General features: G+C 35.7%; 1 protein-coding gene across 6 annotated transcripts in view; it reads left to right on the top strand.

Moving 5' to 3' along the window:
• CDH12 (cadherin 12) overlaps nucleotides 1–22,800 on the top strand; it is a 520,207-nt gene that overhangs the window by 299,303 nt on the left and 198,104 nt on the right. For all 6 annotated transcript variants that reach the window (XM_027657479.1, XM_027657475.1, XM_027657476.1 and 3 more), the window contains one exon: nucleotides 13,235–13,376. The gene's annotated coding sequence lies outside the window, so the exon portion shown is untranslated. The remainder of the gene's footprint in view (nucleotides 1–13,234; nucleotides 13,377–22,800) is intronic.

The following is a 22,800-nucleotide window of genomic DNA, read 5'->3' as shown; positions in this document are numbered from 1 at the left end:
TATGCTGCTACTAGTATTTGAGCTAATTAGGACTAATATAGCTCTGTGTGAGTTGCAACCATTCCCACTGTGCTTGTTGTTGTAGATAAAATCACTCATGTTCTGGAACATGAATATTTGTGTCTGATATTTTGCAAAATATGATACTCCTGAGCTTTGTGCTATGGGACCTGCATGAAAAGATTGCTAATATATGCAATACCAAGTAGAAGTGAAGTAAATGGAAATATGCCTATTAGTATTGAGAATGAGGTATAGAGAGAAGCAGTATTGTGCTACAAATTAAAGGGTACAGACATCATCACAGTTACCATAGCTTTCCTATCTGCTTCAAAAAAACAGTTTGAAAAAAAGATGCGTACAAAGAGGAAGATAATTTACTATCTGAGCAAGTGTAAATATAAAGGATGAAAAGTTGAGGTGAAAGTAAATATAAACAATAGAAGAGCCCTAGTCACTTGAAAAGCAGACAACTATTTAGAAAGGCCACTTCCACAAGTATTTTAATTATTGGGAGACTGACTGAAACACTGGAAAGAACAGTTGGAATAACAATGTAGATTTACTTTTCGAAATTCTCAGTTGCAGTCAACATTGCCCATGAATTTCTGTTGTGTTAGATACATAGTTAGATACAGGATTTTTTCCTGACCCATCCTTGCCATTATTTCATTATTCTTTGTTTTCCTGTTTTGATGATTCACGGTTTTGAATCACAGAATCACAGAACAGGTCAAGGTGGAAGGGACCCACAAGGATCATCAAGTCTAACCCTTAGACATTCATTGGACCATCCCCAAGAGTCACATCACGTGCCTGAGATCCAAATGCTTTTTAAACTCCATCAGGCTTGGTGCTGTGACCACTTCCCTGGCAAGCCAGTGTCCAACCACTTTCCGGGTGAAGAATCTCTTTCTAACACCCATCCTAAACCTTCCCTGACACAGCTTCAGGTCATTCCCTCAGGTCCTGTCACTGGTCACCACAGAGAAGAGGTCAGTGTCTGCCCCTCCTCTTCCCCTCATGAGGAAGTTGTAGACTGCAGTATCCCCTCAGTCTCCTCTTCTCCAGGCTGAACAGACCAAGTGATCTCAACCTCTCTTCATACAGCTTCACCTCAAGGCCCTTCACCATCTTCATTGCCATCCTTTGGATGCTCTGTAATAGCTTAATATTTTTCTTAGATTGTGGTGCTCAAAAATGCAATCTCATATGTATATTTTCCTGAATTAGGAGGTAAATGGTGCAAAGTACAGATGTTTTCTTTTGTTTTCGGGTGTTGGTTGTGAATTCTAGACTTCGCATGTCTTTTATTTACACAGAACTTTCTCTTGAAAAAGTAGGACTTTCAGAATGAATGATCAATGATACAGTACAATGAAATACTTCATTGTTGCAGCACATTTCTTATGCAAGTTCTTGCTTAGAGGTTGTTCTGAGACGTATTTTACCACTAATCACAAGGCAGTAGAGTTCTTTTCTATGAATGTATGCCTATATTTAATTATTTTCTAAACCAAATTAAAGCAATTTTATCTTGGTATCATGTTCATGGAGGTCATGATTATTTACTATTAATACAGTGTTTTCTTGAACAAATTAATATTTTATTCTTAATATTATCCCAAATTGTGCCTTTTTATCATTAATGACATAGGACAAATATGCTTTCGGTTGATTGCAAATGTGCTGCTGTGCAAATGTCAATGTGATAGAGTTTACTTTATGCCATTTTCTATAGTTTTAATTAAGCAATTAAAGAAGACATCCAAAATAACTACATACAGTTTCCTGGTTGAAGAATATAAAGCTAAAGCCTATGAGAACATAAAGTATGCTAGAAAAAGAAAACTGACACTTTCCTGCTTAGCCTAAAATAACCTTAGGTACTTCAAAATATTAGCATCAGCAACAGTCAGAATGTATTAATAAATTTTAATTAAAAATGAACTGATATGTAATGCTTAGTTTATTTGTAGATCTCAACATCTAAGAACCAGTATTTGCCTTACCTTGATAACGACTGATTTAACTTACAGCACTGAATTACATAGCACTGCCTAGTTTTTGACATAGATTTAGGTAAAAAAAAAAATCACTGGTTAAAAGAACTTGGTTCCTAAAACAGTAATTAGGTTTATATCAATGGCACTTCTAAACTCCATCCTTGCTCGACAGCATCCAAATAAAATTATGGAGACAAGTAAATAAAATCCATATCTTCCTTTCAGAGTTGAAGAAAGGGAACAAAAAACTTAGCTGCAGCAGCATATACGTAACACAACAGCACTTGAGAAAAAACTCAGGGTTTCTGGTCTGTGTACTTGACATTTTTATGTCTGTTGCATAAACAAAGCTTTTCTTCTCCACGCTGAGTCACATCGCAGGTGGGACAGGCACTTTTTGTTTTCTTTGCCACTTTTCCTATCTGCTTAAAGCCCTTTCTGCATAGTGCTCTGAATTTCAGTAAGAACAGTCTGTAACTCTTACCCAGACCTCCAACAAGCTGGCCTAAGCAAAGCAAACCTAACTAAACTTCACAGGCAAAATGTAGTATTTGTTTCTGGTGTGATACCCTCATGTCATCATGAGTATCCTTCTCAAGTGTCCTGTTCCATGTATGTGATCTGTTATGAAAGTTTTGTGATCATTACTTTTTTTGTGATAACATAAAAACCATTGTATCACAGGAGCTAAACAAAAATTTAATCACTGGATGAAATCACAAATTTAGTAGTTTCATCTTGACTACAATGTACTGCAGGAGCTCTACCCAGTCAATTTGTTTCTCACTGCTACAAAATTTGAGGTCATAAGTGGTAAGTTGCTTGCTGTTGTCAGTGATTGGGTTGGTAATCATGAGTATTGACTGCAAAGCTTACAAATGCTGAAGCCATAAAGTTGTGTTATTAACATCAAAATAGTGCCATTAAAGGCTTTTTTCTACCTTGTCATTTCCAGGAAATCTTTTCCTGAATAAATAATGTTTTATGGAGAATTAATTTTAAGAGGATATAGAACTCAGAGAGAGAGAAAGCAGTGATCTTTACTTCTAGAAACTTACAGAAGCAAAGAAAGATATATTTTGATTATTCTTTTTTGAAATAATAGTTTTCTCTCAGTTATTTAGAGCCAAGGAAGTAGATAATTTTCCAAGATACAACATAGATACACCTATTCTGTGTCTTGGAAAATTATCTGCTTCCCAAACTCTAAGAATCTGAAGAGGTCTAGGTATTCTGTAGGTAAATAAATTTCATTTTAAGGGCATCTCCAGGCAAGGGGATAATTTGAGAGAAAAATGCACAGGGTACAGGACTGGGACCTCCCCTTTTAGTACTGCACTGAGTATTACAGCACATATCCTGCTATGATGTTTGAAATGATCAGAGGTTTTTTTGCATTCATTTTCTCTCCTCTTCATTCTTGTTACTTTCTGTACTCTTGGATTGTTTACTACCTTTATGCTGTCATCACTGGTCAACACACTACAGTAGTGTATACAAAATATCAATGTCTCCATGAAGTATAACTGGAATATCTACCACATCAGTAAGGTAGAAAAAAAAACTTCCCAAAGAGGGGAAAAAGCGATCTCAATTTGACTTGATTGTTTGTATATCTGGCAGATTTTGTACAGCTTTCACTGCTTTTTTACTTTCTTCTCAGTCTGCATGGAGCATAAAGTACTTTGAATATTTGTGTAATCATTTGGAGCTTTGGATTTGGGTAGTTATGTGTACTATACTTGTTAGGATTCTACCACAATCCAAAACCAATCCCCATGTTTTTATCAGTTGTGACGTAGGGAATGACTTTTGCTCTTAGGTCATTCACCTCATGGATTTAGCTTGGATATGTTTCATCCCCAGTTGCTGTTCTAAATTCCAGGTAATGATATATCTCTTACAGCCTTAATGAAAGTCTCCCTGCCAGCAGTATCATACAGTAGTATTATCCCATGTTCTCCCATAGTCCTAATGTACAAGTATCTGTTTTTCTGCAATCATTTGGGAGATCTGAATTTTAAAAAAAAAGGTTTTGTTGTAAAATAAAGTAAAACCAAACCAAAATGAAGAAAAAGTGTGATTAAACAGAGACTATTTGGAGAGCAGAAAGGCAAGGTTTAAGAGGGAAGTTTATTTGGCTATTTTTTTACATACTCTTTGAACTATATGTGTGATCTAGATCTAGTCTTATAGACAATATGCTTTTTATCAGTCTCCCCAGATGTAAAATAAATCAAGCGCAGAAACTGTAACTGAATTTATGCTTAGTATTGGACAGTCTTTTCATTTCATTGATTCAATTTTGAATACAGATCAATTGAGATATCAAAAGAATTAGAATTTTCTAGTTTTCTAGACATTAGTTTTGTGCTTATGGTTACTTTTAAGATTTTTGCCAGTATCTTAGAACAGACTGTGTTTTGGTTTTAAAAAATGGTGAAAGTGCCATGTGTTTTATTTCTCACTTTCATTTTTTTATTTGTGAATCTTTTGGCATACTGAGTGGCTGTATAACACATGGTAGGGCTAGAACTGCCTGCCCTCCGGTGATATATAAAGTTCTTCACTGGAATCTCATGATTATTTGCTGAACAATCACCATAATTGTCCCATCTGCCTCCATTTCTTTCTAGTTATAAGCATCTTTCCTCTTAGTCCTTTCCCCTTTCTCTACTATCCGTGGCCTCAGGCAGGTCACTTGCCCTCTCTGCTAATGCTTCTCCATCTGTAAAATGGGAGTAATCTGAGTTTTTGGGAAGATTAATTAGTGAATTAATATTTGTAAAGCACTTGAAAGATGAGAAGCATTAGATAAAGGCTAAGTAGTGTAATTATTATTCTCAGAAGTGCCTTCATGAGTAGGGGAAAAAAAAAAGTACAAGATTTTGGCAAACTCTGATTAATAATCAGTATAGATGGTTCTGGAGACAAATGAACACAGGCTAGTTGGCTATGTTAGTAAAGAGACAAATTAACATGAATTAATATGTAATGTTTGCATTTTTTATCCACTATTTGTAATACTACACATTTAATATTACACATTTTCACATCAATCACAAACTCCAGTCTGCAACCATGAGAGAAAACGCAACTGTATTTAGGCAACAGGGCCTGTTACCTTCCAGCTACCACATTCTTCTACTCTCACTCCATATATGTGAGTGTGTTTTAAACATGTTACTTATTGCAGATGCAGACAGAACTGACACAGTAACTGAGAATAAACATTTTAAGGTAATATCCTACAGTCCCAGCTTTGTATTGTGAGCATAAGACCATCTTCTCCACCTTCCACCAAAAGTCAGGTAATTTCTAACTGCTATAATTAAGCCATCTTTCATTCCTCCATATTCAGAAAATGTGGAAAGAGAGGCTAATGGTTCAAAATTAGTATGCTCACATAATGATACTTCCTGTCCAGAAAAGATATAATTATTAAGCTGAACAATTTTTTTTATGTATGATATGATTAATCTGTCTTATGTGGCTAGAGAATTCTATTCAGTTTAACCAGTGGAGGCCAAATTTTATTACTTAGCCACTGTATCAAACCATATCATTTTCAAAAGAGATAACAGGTGGCTGTCCTTTGTGGAAGCATGTTCTCTTCCAATATGTTTCCAGAGCAAGATTCTATTAAAGAAACAGTTTCAGCATTCTCTGTACTGCTTTTTGGCAGCAAGTTGCAGTGAAATAGAATTTAAGATGCCACTGCTTAATTGCTTTTGCAGGATACAATGCACAAGTTTATGATGACAGACCATTGCCTCTGTTTTCCTGAGTGAAGAGGCTGCAGCTGAAACATGGCTTTTTCTTGGGCTGCCTAAGCTAAGGAGGCTGGTTTTTTATTCCATTCTCCTCCTGCCCCCTTCAGTTTCCTGCTGGCTAGAACAGAATGTCACATTTCGTATTGTGATCTGATTCTGTGTCTTCTGATCTTCTAAAATGTTGGCATTGATAGATCCAATTGGAAATAATGACTACAGGATGGAAAAATTAAGCCTATATCTTTGTATATTATTGCCTCTTCATTCTTTTTTTTTCTGCTGATCATCTATAAGGTAAACCTTAGGAAACCTGATAGTCACAAAGGCTCATGAGACTGATGTTTTTGAATTGCAAGATACAATCAAAAGCAGGCAAATGAGGAATAACATGCAGGTCTACAAAAGGAAGCTATATTTTTGTTCTGAATTTTGACTACAGATAAGTAAACTAATGGGGGAGCAATACGTAGCATGCTGTCTGTACTAGGAGGGTGTTAGAAGGGTTAATCATGTGAGTGGTACGAACAGTAAGAAAACTTTACAGCTGCTAATCAGTGTCAGCGTCTTCGTGCAAGATCGAAATCTTTATGTTCCTTGGTATCTAAAAATAAGATCTATATACATTACACACTTCAGCTTCTTTATGTCATGAAAGCCACTTAACTTATTAGACACTTGGATGCAGTACAATGCTTTCAGGAGTAATAGTCTTGCCATTACGCACATGGAAGGAACTAAGTAACTTACAAGCCTGATAGGCTCTGAAGAACCTGGGATGCGGGACTGCCTTACCCTCTTGTTCACTGACACCTTGGTGTGGTGTAGTTTGAGTATTTCCACAGCAAAACCTAACCTAAGTGCTCACCAGCATGGTCCATGTGAAGGGAGGGTGCTGAACCCAAATGAGAGCTTGCCTTACTGACTGCTATTCCCATCAGCCTATTCTTTCAGGGCTTGGCATAATAGTGCCACAGGCACTCTCTATATCATAGTCCAGCCTTCTTGGAAGTTGTCCTTTACAGACAATGGGCTGGTGTCCATTGTGTGAGAGAAAACTTGCTTTAGACTACGAAGAATGAGAGATAAGGAAGAATTAAAACATTTCCAGTTGTGCTTCTTTACAGCATTTCCAGTTTCTGAACAGAAGTTGAGGAAATGTGATACTAAAAGCAATTTTGTTAGCACTTGATTCCCTTTCATACATATGATTTTTTTATGCGTATATGGAAAAAAATGCAGCTATTATTCTGCCTGTTTTTTCCCTCTATACCTATACATTCTAACACTGACAAAAAAAAAGAGAGCAAGAAAACAAGGAAGGAGGAATATAAAAAGAGATCAGGAAAATAATTATTGGAGAAGAAAGATAGAAAGTGCTTGTAGTGGAATTGTGTAAGAAGAAACATTAAGGAATGAGTAAGTGGAAAGAGAGAAGATTAAAGTAAGAAACAGGATGATTTCTATGCCTAGAGAACAAGTACATGAAAATAATCTGAAGAGAAAAAGCAGATTTTTAAGAAAGAATTTGAAAAAACAGATTAAAAAATTACTCTAGACTGGACAAACTGAAAAAAAGAAAAGCAGCAGCATATAAGAAAAAACAATCATGGCTGAAATTAAAAGTAAAAACAAACCAGAAAAATTAAAAAAAAAAAAAAAAAACAAACAAAAAACCCCAAAGCAATATTCCCCTTAGTTAGAAGACTAAAATCTAGTCAGACAAACGCAAGTTAGGATTGCGGGAAAGTTCACTTTAGTTACTGTTTATATAAGTTACCATATTTTTCTGAGCCTTTCCAGAAACCAATAACATCTGAACAATCTTAGGCAGAGATGTTGTCACTTCCTAAGATCTGATTTTCTCTAGGTATTATAAAAGCCCTGTGGTTGCCCTGAAAAATGGACAGATATGATGTTTTATGACACTGAAAATGTGGCCCTTAAAGTGTGTTAGATTTATAGTGTTAGTCTGAGTAAGTAGCAGACAGGCTTCAGCTATAAAAATGCCAGGGAGAATCCTGAGACTAAATTGCAGTTCAGTTTTGTCTCCTTCGAGGGGACAAGCAACCCCTCCTCATGCACAGAGACAGGAACATGGAGGCTAATGGATGGGTGTAAGATATTTATGTGGTTACAAGTAGTACATTGCACCCCTGCACATGACTTTCTGCACTATCCTCTCTCCCCTGTCCCTGCATGCTAAAACAAGTTGATGGCAAAAGGGAGTGAGCAGAGAGATTTTACTGGGAAGTTGTAAATTGCTGCTGAGACAGATCATACCACAAATCACACTGTTCCCTTCACCTGAACAAGAAGGATGTGAGGGAGGAATTGTACTTTAGAAAGGATGTCCCTGAGTCATTCTGTCTCCCACACTGCTACTGTGGTGTAACTTGCAGGGTGCTCCTATTTTTACTGTTATGCCTAAAGGAGGTCTATAGCCCCCAGTAAAAAGGAGACTCAAATCAGAAACTGCACATCACACGTTGTTGTAAAACCATGCCCTTGGTTACAGCTGTTTAACTTTTCCAGCTGAACTGCATAGGTGTATTGCTGACAGAAATTTTCAGCAGAGAAAAACTACCTTGCAATACAAAGTTTTCTTTGTCCTGTAGAGTGCATTCTAGTAGTCCTGAGGTTCTCAATTCATACAGAAAGACGTATCAAACAGACTGAACAGAATTTGTATTCCATGTCTTAAATGATGGAATGCCTTTATAATATATATCTGAATAAATAGTATTGCAAGCACGTATAATATTCAAATAATTGTCCATTCTGTTTCCTTTTTTATAATTATGGACAACAATAATTTACTTGGTGCTTGAACATGAACTCTATGTTTTTATCAGATAGTAACAAAACTGAAGAGGCATAATCAAAACAGCAGTGGCCTGTTTCCATCTCACATCCTTTTTCTACCTTTATTTTTTTTTTTTCTCTCTACTAGATCTGAATACATCCTTAAAAACATTGTCCCTCTGTGTTTCCTTTCACTTACAGGGCTCTGTACCCTCTCTACCTCTAAGTTCCCTACTCTTGCAAAGCATAATGTTCTTAAATAGCTTCCAGGACTGAATTGTAGAGTATTTAGTCATGACCTGCTTTCATTTGTTTAGGTATTTTGTGGACCTTTACTTAAATCCAGGTGGACGTTTACTTAAATCCAGGGTTACTTGTGCCTCCTAAATATCTCAAACATTGTGGGAATTCCTCCAAGGAAACAGAAATCATTAACATTGAAATGTCTCAGCATACAAGGCTAACTTAATAAAAGCGTACAACAAAATTCAAACTGCACTTTGCATAACATAATCCAAAATGTCTAACACCAGTATCCTGTGCTACTTTCCGTAATATTTGGAAGTCTGGCCTAAGTAAAAACTATGCTACTGATTATTACTGCTAAACTGGGAGTGAGAACAGTGATCAGACAAGAGAAACACTTAGATTTTGTCTGAGCCCCTAGTGGTACCAAAAGGAGAAGCCTGATAAATCAGCAGTTTTCTACTGAGTATGACTGGGATTCAGCTGTCTCCTTCCATTAAGATCACATCTTTATCTTAACATCAAGAACCTGTGGAATAAGGTACTGACCTAAAGCACCGAATGTTCAAGATTAAACTCTAGATTCAAAGAAGTTTCCTGTGTTGTCTGTATTCACTGTGGTCAGAAAGTTTGGAAATAAGGTTGGTCTTTGAGATTCGCTGTAGTATTCATTGATGACAAATTGCACTGTTTTTACATGAGATCTCACTAATAATAAATCTGCTGTACAGTTCTACTTAAATCAATGCTGCTATGCTGATGTAAGCCAGATGAGAATTTGGAGTTGCATCTGCTCAGCTTGTGCTTTTGAAATTAATGAGGATGAGAGTAAAATTTCAGTGTTAAAGTGCATGAGAATTGTCAGGCACTACTAAGAGTTAACTAGACTCATTGTTCACAGATGCCATAGGGAAAAAATGGTTGCCAAAATGCAGAAAATACATGGTTGTGAAAGTTCAAATGGTCCAAATGTGGGGGTTTTTTTCAAAGCATTTTTAATGTCTTTAAGTGGTTTATTATTTGTGTGTTTTTATCTCGAGAGATGAAAGATTAATATGGTTTTAGTCCATCTCTTCTATGAAGTCTTTTATTCTCCTGGCTTTGCTGCTATCGTAGAGTATTCACACACCTTATTTGTACTTACTGTTTTTTCAGCTAAAATGAATTACTTATTAGAGAAAAAGAAATTATTGAGCAAATTGGCACTAAGTACATCTTGTGTAGTATCTTTTTAACACCAAAGGATCTCTTTAACTGTAGAAAAAGAATAATTCTCTATATTGAAGTTATGGGTGTAGATGCAATTCACTTCTAGTTCTTTCTGTTCCTGAGCATCAACAAAGTTGATGTAACTGACTGAATGCGTAATTTAGGCCAGCAGAAAATTGTGACTATACAGGTATATAGGTGAATCCATTACTTTTCTTACTGTTCATCTATGACCTTTTATTCTGTATTGAATTTCCATAGATGCATGGCGAAGTATCGTGTAGTGTCTCTGAATCAAAGATCTTTATGAGAATATTAAGAAACTAACACTACTATAGTTTTCTGAATTTATTTTGGTATTCAGTCTATTCAAATGACCAGTTCAGGAAATATAACTCTTTCTAAAAATGTTATTCATCTTTTTAAAAATTACTTTAGTGAAACATCAATAACTAATGACCTTTGACAGTAAAAATACAATGGATTATACAATTATGTTAGTTGGTCAGGGATTTTTTCCCCATGATTAGTATCTTGTCCATGAAGTCATGTTTTTACTTCTCTTTGAGGGACAATACTGAACAAAGAAATTTTTCTTGTGCATTCATTTTAAATTCTGTTATGATTTTAAAATACTATCACACGCGTACATATTAATTCTTTCTGTAGCCATGGCTCGGGGCAGTGAATTCAAAAGGTTGTTGGTATAATAAATTGCCTCTTTCGTATAAGAATAATGTGCCAAGAAGGGTCTCTAATTTTTTTTATCCATATAAGTAATTATATGATGCCCTATTGAAGACATTACTTTACTGATCTCCTTGTGCAGAACAAACTCTTGTCATTTATTGAGATGAGTGATAGGAATTGCATTCAAAATTTTAAGTTACCTTGAGGGCTGGGAATAGGACCCAAAACAGTAGACTATGCTTCAGTTATTTAGACTGTAACAAGACTTATGAGTGATTCAAATTATTGTTTCCTTTTGTTAACACAAAATTTAAAATGCCAATGTCTTACACAATTGTCTAATAGTACAGTAAGTCCCAGCTGTTTCTGCACAAACTTAAATCGTGTTGTCAATTCAAATTTTTTCCTTCATGCTTCAATCCCTCCTCTGGATCTGCTGTTTTCTTTTACAGACCTTTATTTGTGGTGAGAAACAATTAAAATAATTCAGTCACACAGTATGAACTTCTAATGAATGTTGACTTTTAAACCTTAAAAAGAAAATCAGAACATTAAGTGTGAAAGATTACCTTTTATATTATTAAATTATTTTAGATTGTTACCATTAGTCCCAGGGCAAATGTGAATCCTTGGCTGATAAATATTCAATAAATCACACTAAAAGATAACCCGTGTTGTAAAAAATTTGCTGTCTGAATATGAAATATTGCCAAAGACAATCTTATTATCCAGATTCTGCACACAGAGGAGCTTTTGATCTATGGAAGAGAGAGGCACTTCCAGAGGAGGATCCTGAAAAATATATGGTTACCACTGCTAGGGCAGAAAAAGTGATCTCTTACTACTGATTCTACTGATTGTGTGGTGGGAAATTGGGGTGTGTAGAATTATTGTACTTAGATTATTGTTTCTTAGGCATTACAGTTAGGGTGAGAAATCATTGTCTTCAATTGGAGATTCAAACCTTCATGGTTACTTCTGAGTGATCTAAAATCACACGGTACTCTTTTTTCTGTATTAACAAGATTTCTGAAGTGAATGCCTTCAGAAAGTAAATATGTAATGCATTTTCTTTGCTGTTTGCTTAACAACTTAAAATTTGCTTTCTTGACTGCTTCTTCTACTAATATACAATTACATAAATTTACCTGAAAAATGTATAAAACTTGACAAAAATAAATAAAAGTGATTAAGAATTCTAGTATATGTTTAAAATTAGCTTTGTTTCAGCACTCATAGAGTAACTTATGATAACTACATATGAACTAGCAATGCTACCATAGGTTCCAAATCTTCTTCTTTAGTTGCTACCAAAATATCCATTTTCCCTTTTATGTTGGTGCTTCAGATCAACATTTCTAAATATGTCAGAGTTGGTATTTCCATAGATAAATCTGAATGCAAAATTGAGTTAACTGGCTAGTGCCATATTGACATCCAAGAACAGGAAAAACAGATGACGACACTCATAAAAGGTGACACACTTTGACTATGTAAGCCTGAATACTTTGTACATAAAAGTCTAGTTTCTGTAATACCCTTGAAATGAAAATAATGAATACATCTCACTCTTCTTTCACTCTGCTTTTTCTTTTCCCATCTAAATTTAAACTGTCATCTTCAATAGATTTATTTGTACCAGCGTAAGTGAAAAGCAAGCTAGATTTTTTAAAGGCATTTCTGGTTGTTTTTCCCCCTTTGCTGTAAAAGAGGGAAGAACTTGTGTGCTGTCTTGTTCTGCTTTGCTACTGATTTTATCTCCATGTTGAAGAGTCCTTTCTGTACTAGTTTGGTATTCTTTCTCTACATTTTATTTAATTGCCACATACATACACTTGTTAAGTAATTCTAGTCTGTTTGGGTTTTGTTGTTCTCGTCTTTTTCTTTCCATGGTGATTGATTGCCATCTGGGGGCCAACATGAGCCCACCATGCTAATTTCACTTATTCTACCCATTAACTACTATTGTCTCCGGGGTCAGAGACAAATGTATGAATCCACTTTATCTCTCAGCTTACAGGATATTTCATACAGTGAGCCTTGTATGACAAAACGGCTACATCAGCCTCTAATTACTCAGCTTTACCCTCCGTTGAATGCCGGTGCACCTTGAGAAACAGCATGCAAAAGCACATTTGTTTAAGTCCTCAGATGGTTAACATTGTGCATAACCTCCTCGCAAATTACAGCCTCAGCTGCAGCACATCCATTAGTCTGGAAGAATGAAGATTCCCAAGCGGCCCTGGTGCCTTTCCCAATTCCCTCGCGACCCGCCAATCCTCTCAGCGCTTTCTCTGCATGTAGGGAGTGTTCAGAGCTAATCAGGTCAATGATCATCTCACGGCTCAGGGGACATGACAGGAGCCTATCACAGCAGTTACAGGATCTTCCAGACCTGAGCACGCTTGCTGAGAATCTCCTGTTAAGAAACATTGCTTTGGTGCCTCTTCTCTCATTCCCTAGCAGCCTCTGAGGATTTCAGCTGATCTCTCTCTCTCTCTCCTCTAGACAGTGAGGAGTTCAACGAAAAAAAGGCAGAGAGCAGCATGCAGCTATCCGGAGGGTGTTGATTGAAACTTAGGATTCCCCCTCAGATCACTGTTGATTGGACTGATGCTCCAGCATTACCAGAGAAAAGACTTCAGTTAAGGTAAGTGCTGCTTTGTCTGTCTGACTGCATCGTGCCGAATTTCTGCATTGAAAGTTCGAGTGGAGTGAACTGCCAGCCTGCACTGCAGCAAGGGAGCCCGCGCCGCCTGGCAGGAGAGGGCTGGGGGCAGAGGCGAGCGTCCCAGCCTGGAACGCCTCTCTGGAGGGATTCGAATTTTAAGCAGCATCTTATGAATGGCTGCAGTTATTTCCGATCCGATAGTTCTCCGAAGCTTGCAAAAAAAAAAAAAAAAAAAAAACAAAACCAAAAAAAATAAACCCAAAAAAACCCCACCAAAAAACCCCAACCAAAAACCAAAACAGAACCCCCCCCCCCCCCCATCCCCCCGTAAAACCAAAACCAACTGTTAGAAGCATGCAGGACTGTGAGAAGGCAGGAGGAAAGGCAAACACACTTTCCCCCTTTATACGTGTATTTGAGGAATCCCAGCAGCTGGAAAGCAAAAGTACATTACGGTAAAACTTAATTCTGAATAAGGAGCGTCATTCCTGCACCAGCTGGAACTCGTAGATACAAGGCTTCAAAGTCCCATGGCATTAAAACGAGACAGAAAGGGCTTTTTGAAATGTGAGTCAAGAATATGCATGCAGCTTTCCAGGCTACCATCAGGCTGAGGACTGTGACTGGCATCTAGAATGTTATGCTCTCGGAGGCTGGTAGAATTTGGATAGTTGCTTTCTCAGGATTAGCAGTTCTGGTGTGTGGGGGGGAAAAGGGTGAGTAGGGGTGCTGTTTCAGTACGAGTGGCCAGAATATTAAAGTGGTTGTTAGGGGGGAGACTAGTGTTTGATTGAAGAGAGAGAGGATGTATTTTTTCATGGGGTGATAGAAAGTGAGGCATATCAAAAGAAATAGATTGATGCTTGAAGATCTTTATCTGGAAAGAAAAAAGAGAGTAGATGAGAAAGGCTGTCTTGAAAGATTAAATGAGTAATAGGAAAGCATCAGGGATTCTTACACAGCCAAGAGTTAGCTATCTATGTACTTATGGCATATCCACCCTCAAATATCTAAATTGAACTGAGTTGCATAGTCTCAGTCAAGTCCACACTTGATAGCTATGCTGTCAAGGGATATAATTAAGGATCTTGTAAAGAGCCCAAACTTTTTAATGCTGTAAAGGACCAAATTAAGATCTGTTGTATTAAACATGTCAGTGTTCTTTCTGTTACCTACAAAAGTTAACATATTGTGTTTAAAAGTCTGTCATAACAGGAAGAAAAGATCAGTAGAAAGTTAAGTGGTTTCAAATCTTCATGGCTTAGATAAATGTATAACTCCTAGGCAGTTTATGAAAGTGTGAATTAATTGCACTTCTTTCTTTTTTTTTTTAGCCAATACTGTTTATTGTCATTAAATGGTTATCATCCATTGTTGGATATACAATTCATATCACTATATCATGCATTAAAAACTCAGCTATTCCATATGGAAATATACCTCTCAAGCCTCTACCCTGCTCCAGTCCTCCTCTCCACCCCACCCCACACTCCACCCTAACCCCCTCCAAATTAAAAAAAAAAAGAAGAAAACAAAGAAAAAGAACAACTAAGGGAAATGTTGATTAACTCCGGTTTGTTACTGATTCCATTAGCTTTTCCAGTGAGAAATACTAGTTCTCTTTCTTACGAAACCATTAACATAGGAGAAAAAGACCTGAGGTTTTGGGGGAATATTCGAAGAATACTGGTAGTTTTAACTGTCTATCTATATTTTTTTCTTCTTGAAGATTATTTTTGAAAGTTATGTTTTTGTTTTTGTTTTTTTTTTGAAAAGAAGATGATTTTGGAAATAGTTGAGAGGCACTGATCCTTATTTTGTTGTGGCATATGGTTCACTTCTTTTTTTGTGTTACAGTTATATGAAATTTACTAAATTTTGTGCTTCTTCTACCCAGAGATGTAAGTCTTGACCAGGTTGGAAATATTTCAATGCATATATGAGCTTCCATTATATCTGTCTTCACGTTTTTTCTTTCATGAATAATCAGTGGTTCGTCAGCGTAATTAATATTCGTTCATATACATCAGAGTATTCATTATATAAAAGGTCGAAATACAATAACTTAATGCACTGCATGGAAAAAAAAAAATCAAATGTAAAAGAATTACAGCTGCAGACATCCAGGTTAAATGAAAATAACTGGAAGTTCCATTCCAGTCTTTCACAAGGTCTGACTACAAACATTGTTTGACATGATGGCTTTGTTCTCCTTTTGTCTCACAAAGCTGTTGTTGTAAGTAAAAAATAAATAAGTCACACTTTTGTGACAGTGTGTCTGTGGGTTTGTAAACAAGTCTTAGAAATACACTTACATCTCTGTTATTATTTTACAAGATCACATGTTCTGTCTTCTTCTAAGTGAAGAGTGCATACTTTCCAGTGTGCCAGCTTCAGACATTTTATGACATGACAGTTTACCTAACACAGGGAAATGCTGGTTTTCCTCATGTTTTGAGAAAAACACACAATAACGGTATAATTATTTTCTAATCATTTCCTCTGCTGAAATGTGGGCTTCTTCATATGTAGTTATGGTCCTCATAAGGTGACCTCAGCAATATGGGAAATAACATTCCTCATTAAACAAATATTTTGGGGCATCTGACTTACTGAAGTTTTTCAGACTTGTTAAACATAGGAAGGCAGGTAACACAGGAAGGCACTGGAAGACATGTCAGTATAGCCTAGTTCCCCATCTTGAACGTTTTTTTTACTCTCGGGCCATATCAAATACTATTAAATACATAACTGTATGCAGAGTTCAAATTTATTTCAGATATTTCAAGTTCTTTGAATGAGGTCAGTGTTAAATTTTTTGCCTAAAGCTGTGTCTCCTTATTACTGACAGATGCATATGATTACTATCTGGCCCAACTGCATTGAAAATTAAGTGTTTGATGCTATTGCTTTAATGTGTTAGGATACTTTTAGGGAAATTTAATAAATTGAGGTTTGGAAATGTTTAAAGCAAAGGGACCTCTATGAAAGGCGACATAAAACCAAACATAGAACAACAAGGAACAGTTCTGTTAAAACAGAGACAGTGATATGTGAAAGAGAAAACAATTGTTAACAACAATAGTTCATAATCCAGATAATGTAAAATAAAGAGATATATTATATCATTTCAAGAGGATAGGGTGAGGGTGAGATAGAATAAGCTTCAGGGGCTAATGAAATTCCACAGTTGTGTGGGGAATTTGCTTTACCTGAAAGGGAGGCTTTTCAAACCCTGTGTTATCAACATACATTGAAGAACTAGCATCAGCTTTCCTGGCAAGACTGTTGTGTCTCACCAGACTCTCGTTGTCCCTCCTTCTTCCGTTATTTTCAGAAATGATCCTCTTTCTTCTTATGCCGCAGGAACATCACTTTTCACAGTTGTGTAAACTTTTCGTTTTTAATTAAAACAGAAAACCCTCTCTGAAAACACTCCAGTGCTCACAAGAATGGGATGTGTGTGCTCCAACATTCTACCATCTCTTTTTCTCTATTTTTTTAAATTGTTTTTGATCGTACACCCTTTGTATCAGGCGCTGTACCTCTGTACACTGTACAGTAAGTAACTAGCACAGTAAGAGGTGGTTCTGTTTCCAGCTTTGGAGTCTATGTGTGGGTCTACACTGCAGAAATCCCATGCTTTTATCTGGTTCGTGGAAACAGACTCTGCAAGGTTTAAGTTGTATACCTCAGAATGTCATTGTTCTTGCAAAAGCAGACCTTACAGTTAAAAAGAAATGTAGATTACAATGTATATACTCATATATTATGTTTTCAAATATTTAAATTTTGAGTATATTTTCAAGCCACTGTGAAAGTTAACACTTCCTGAATGTCTTCTCAGACTTATAATTAGTTGATTTAAAGGTTATTTTCCTTTATGATAGAAACTTTCACTAAGGTCCACTTGTTTTGTAGAAATGTAACTCATTGAAGGCATTGGATTTGGCACGTATCACTGAATATTTGTTGAGGTAATTATTTTGTAGCAAACTTTGAGGCTGCAGTGCTGTTTTGGGAGGGAGAAAGCTTCAGTCTGCTTTCTTGTTGAATCTTCAAGCCTGGTGGTTTAAGCAGGGGAAAAATCTTCCAGGTAGAAAAATTCTACATCAAAGTAAAATAAAACCTACCTTGCCATGTTGATTACTGGATCATAAATCAAAAACATATGTTTTCAAATGCTCCCATATATGTTTTACAATACTAATATTGCAAAGGATCATTTAAAGAGGTTCTTTTTATCTCCATCAGATGAGAGCTAAGATATTGCATCATGAGACTTGGTCCAGTTGCTTTGGGAGCAGCTGTGGTTCAGTTTCTGTCAACTGTATCGCTTCAGTTTTGAGGATGAAGAGAGTCTTCCTGAAAGGATCAGATTTGTTAATGAACCAGACAGTTCTGGGTTGATGGGGCATCTTTCTGTTGCAGATGTCTCAACTGTCAATATTTTATAAGGCAGTGACTGCATTGGTTGACATACATATGATGTAAGCTGTGTTTACTGTCCTGTGTCCCAGCAGAGTGTGATTTGGGGTCTGTGGGTGCTGAAGTCCATCTCTGTGTTGTTGTGCTAAATGGCCCAGACCTGTAATCACAGCTCAGGCTGGAAAACTTTATGGAGACATTCATAAGAAATGTATAGTTCTGAGATTCAAACTAAGGAAATGTGCAAGTACCTAACTCACAATAAAGTGCTGTCTCCCACGTTAAGTTTAAAAGTTGTATATTAAGGTAACGCAATTATATTGTCCGTCAACTTTCATACTACAGTAAATTTAGAACAATTTCCAAAACTGATGATAAATACTTGGTCACATGATTGGGATAAGTAGTTTCCAAATTTAGGTCCCAATTTAGATTTATTATTCTTTTCATGCATGTATTTACTCATTGACTGTGCTAATACTTCGTCCAGCATAACAAACATTCTTAAAAAACACCATTGTGACTTACTTAGTAAGTCTAATTGTTGCAATTAATTTTTTTTCCCCAGTGAAGGTACATGGGTATCCAAATCCACTCTTTTCCAGAAAACAGATAAGACTTTTCTTGATCAACAATGTGCTTCTGCAGTGATCCCATAATCCAGCTTTTTGACCTAGGTCATTTAGAGTCTATAAGCTTACGTAGGTTTTTGGCTGCTATTCTCTGAAGGCTGCCAGCAAGTGCTAAATGTAATTGTAAATGCAGACACACATTTGCCAAACACTTGTCTGTGGTCATTTATTCAGTTCACAAAGGTTTTGGTTTGTTTATACAGTTCAACCACTATTCACAGGACTTGGTTTGAACTGGTGACCCAGATTCTGACTTGCTTTATCATTCCCTTATGTTCTTCAGTCCCCTTGGACCTTTTATATACATACATATATATATATATACTGTAGTATTTCTGTATATGGAGTTGAGATGATAGTTTAAACAACTCTCTTAAAAGCCACTATGAAGATCACAAAGTATATTTATTAAGAAACACCTTCTTGGCATTCTGTCCTCAGGCATACTGACTCTGTGTGTATGTTACACACTTTCACATATCTGATTTATATTTAGTTTAATACATAATCTAAAAGGGAAAAAAAAAAAACCCCATGCCATGGTTCATTTTTCCTTTTTAAGAAAATGATGCAAATAAAAACGATGTTGTTAAATGGAACAAGTACACCAGATAGTAAAATTTAATGACAGATTTCTAAGAATACTACTAGGATGAAGAAAAGCTAAAAACTAGTATATCTTATCTGACAGTCTGAACTGAACTCCATACTTCTGCTAAGGATTTGATGATGAAGCCATTTTGCCAAATTCTCCCAAATTCACTCAAATATAGTTGCAACAAGCTTTCTATAAAAACTCTTCAAGTTCAAGCAATATTTCATTCATTTAACTGGAGTAATAATTATATTTAAAAAATGAAAAACCATTTCACTACCATTTGGGAAACTTGTATGTTTGCTTGTTAGCTGTCTTTTCAGTTCTCCCTAAAATATTAATAGTATTCATGGTACTTGGTTGCCATAATTTTAAATAGATAACTGTATCTCTTAAAAAAAGATAAACGGAATATAAGTTCATTGCATTGACTGTCACAAGTAACACTTTTTCTTCCTTTTCTACAGAAATAGTAATAATTTAGGCCATAAGTAAACCTATGTAGTGTAGATCTATCTCACTATAATTCTAAATAGATGTTACAGAAGTCCTGTTTTACACTAGTACAAGAAAAAGAAGGAAAAAACCAGCCCTGTGCCTTTCAGTAGAGGTCCCTGTTTTTCTATCACTGTGTGATGAACAGTCCTCTCAATACAGATGTTTCATATTATCATATTTAAATAGTTTATTGTTGTTCCTTTTTTGTTTGGTTGGGGTTTTTTTTAAGTCTGACCTCCTAGGTAGTGGGATTCAGATTTTCTATAAACAAAATCTTTTGGTAATTTGGCCCTTCCACCTCTGAACTGCTACTTGAATGAACACGTGTCAAATAAATAAACGAAAATGTGATATACCTGGCTTCAATTTGAAAGTGTGCATATGTACGCAGAGCTTGAGAGGTGGTGTTGAGAAGGTAAGTGCTAATAAGGAAACCACTCAAAGGAATTTGCTAATTAAAATGCTTTTTGAAAAGTAGCACTTCTTTCTGATGTTTTTATGATTCAGTATAAAGATTCCTATCCCATTTTTTGGTCCTCGCTGCATATAAATCTAATAAAATTTTCAGACACCATAATTTTCTTCTGCATTTGTCCTCATGTCTCCTTGTTTCGTTTCTCTCCTCTCCTTTTTTATTATTATTTGAAATGGAAATGCCCTTTGTCTGATGTGCAGATTGCGTAAGCAACTATATTCAGGTCCATCAATGGACTTCAATCCCACTCTGCATTACTCATCAGATGTAACACACAGCAATTACCTGTCACTCTTTCTCACTTTGAGAGACAAAATTTATCTGTTAAGGATATATTTGAGTTCAGCAGCCAAAAATGTGAACAATGCTAGGCTGGGCGTAGAGAAGATACTACGTATGGCAGGATGCAGCAGAGCCATCAGGGCAAGCAATTAGATGATTTTAATAGTTAAAGATTTTTAAAAAAATGCAACAAACCAAGAGGAAATATTAGAAAATGGCCAATTTTTTTTGTTTGTGGGTTTTTGTTTGTTTGTTTGGACTCATAGAAGTATTTTTCTCCACACGTTATTTAAACTGGGTGGTTTGTTTATTTGGTATAATTATTTTTTACTCTGCCTGTAACTCCCTGGAGCATTATCTTCCATCAAACAATGGACATTTTTTGCAAATGTTTTCTAAAGGTCACTCTTTTTTAATCAACTCACTTTTTCTGTAGTAACTGTATGACATTTTTTTGCCCTATTTGTGATCAAAGAGCATGAATATTTTAAATAGAAAACTCACACACTTAACTGTCTTTCTAAATGTTGTTACAGTTCTGTGGAGAGGTTGGAAGGAAGCTGCTGAAAAACCAGAATTACCAATCTCTTCTCATTGCCTAATGTCTATATAGTCCTTTTTGTTATACATGCCCAGGGATGCTAATTCAGGTAAAAATAGGAAGGTGCTATGTTTTAATTTTCTCTTGAATGGAAGGTGTCTCAGCTATTTCTAAATAAATGCATGTCTTCTGTCCAGTCAAGGTATGAACTCAGTTCATGTTGTTCACATACCTAGTGACAGATGATGATTTTACTTAAGAGCTAATATTTAATAAATCTAACTGTATATAATCTTATTTATTTGATAAGGAAGAGGTAGAGCTGGTTACCATGCAGTTTACCTCAGTTGTTTCTATTAGTGCAGGTTGTACCAGCCAAAACCTAAGCTGATCTACCTAAAACCTTTTGAATGCAGTGTTTAGGTGCATCAGACATTTCTCTTTCTACCAGTTGTTCTTTAGGTTTTCTTTGGACAAATACCATAGTAAAGAAATAGTTTCTTATCCTTTCAAAGCATACTTTAGCATGTATCATTCTTTGACTCTTTGCCTCTGACTTTGTGCCTGTATGACTTCTGCAAAAATGATTAATTAAGGAGAGGTCTTACGCCATCTAAAATTATAAAACGTACAAGTGCTGGAGGTTGTATCTATGTGTGTTGTGTGATTTACTCACCCTTCTTGTTTTCAGATTTTAATTTTGAAAAAAATGGTCTGATATTACTGATGTCCATAATAAAAGAAGCCATTTTAGGGAGCATTCTTCTAAATTTTTTGATAGGATATTTTCCCCTCCCCAGTAAAAGTAAAGAATAGTATTTGTTTTGTAAAATGTCCCTTTCATACCTCTTTCGTGCTAATGTTCCCAGAAAAAAATTGCCCTTCTTGCAAAGAAACAAACTTGGGTCAGATAAGTTTAGTTTTCATGGGATATGTAGATATATTTTTTTAAAGTGCAATTCATAAGGCATAAATGTGATTTTTAAAATAGCTTGTCAGGAAAAAGAAGTGATTTTTAATGCAGATCTACGAAATATGATGCTCTTTAGTAGCATCAATATCCCTGAAGGCAAACATTTGAAAAGGCAGAGAGCACCATAACACAGAGATAAATATTGTGAGAAGGATAGAATCAAAACATAATACAAGTAAATAGAGAAGTATCTCCTGTCAGAAAAAGAAAGTATTAGTAATCAAAATTATTGTTCTATTTTTAATTTTCTAATTTTCTTTGCAAATATCTAATGACGCATCAGTTTTTTTTAATATTGAGTTCTTCTTCCCTATAATTACTTTTAAAACATTTAAAATCTTTATTTTCATTCTGAAAATAATTAGAAATACAAATTAAATGAATAATACTTATTTTCTTTATTATGCAAAAATCTATAGCTCTGTTATTGAAGCAAAACACAGCCACAGGAAAGAAAACTAATTCTAAGTAATAATTTGACGTATCATTTTATAATTCTACATGAGTATATAATCTCATATATGTTGGAATTTGATATTCTAAAATGGTAAAAATTCTCAAGCTCTCTGTGAAACCAAATGTTATTTGATAATCATTGTCAAGAGATTTATAATTGGATAATCTTATTCATCCCTCTTTGATGCATAAAACTATGTTTTATGGAAGGTATTGTGAAAACACCCCTGCTGTGGTAAAGCTATAACCTAACTTTAATTTCATTAAAATGGGTATTATGTTTACCAACCACACAATGGAAGAAAGTTTTGGAGTCTGCTCAGTACATTACCTCGCAGTTAAAACCCCTACAGCAACAGAAGTATCTGGCAAAACCTGTTTTACAGAGGAGGTAAAAAAATTTGAGATGAGTCAAACCTGGATGGAGAATCAATTTAACCTTCTCCTGATCCAGGAACTGGATCAGGCTGTCACTGTGAAGTACACTGGATATGATTGATAGAATTAGGAAGTCTAACTGAGC

Source organism: Corapipo altera, unplaced genomic scaffold, assembly GCF_003945725.1.
Source record: "Corapipo altera isolate COAL_440 unplaced genomic scaffold, ASM394572v1 66, whole genome shotgun sequence".
NCBI lineage: Eukaryota > Metazoa > Chordata > Aves > Passeriformes > Pipridae > Corapipo > Corapipo altera.
Note: the sequence above shows the minus strand (reverse complement) of the source record. Positions and strands in the feature narration are given on the sequence as shown.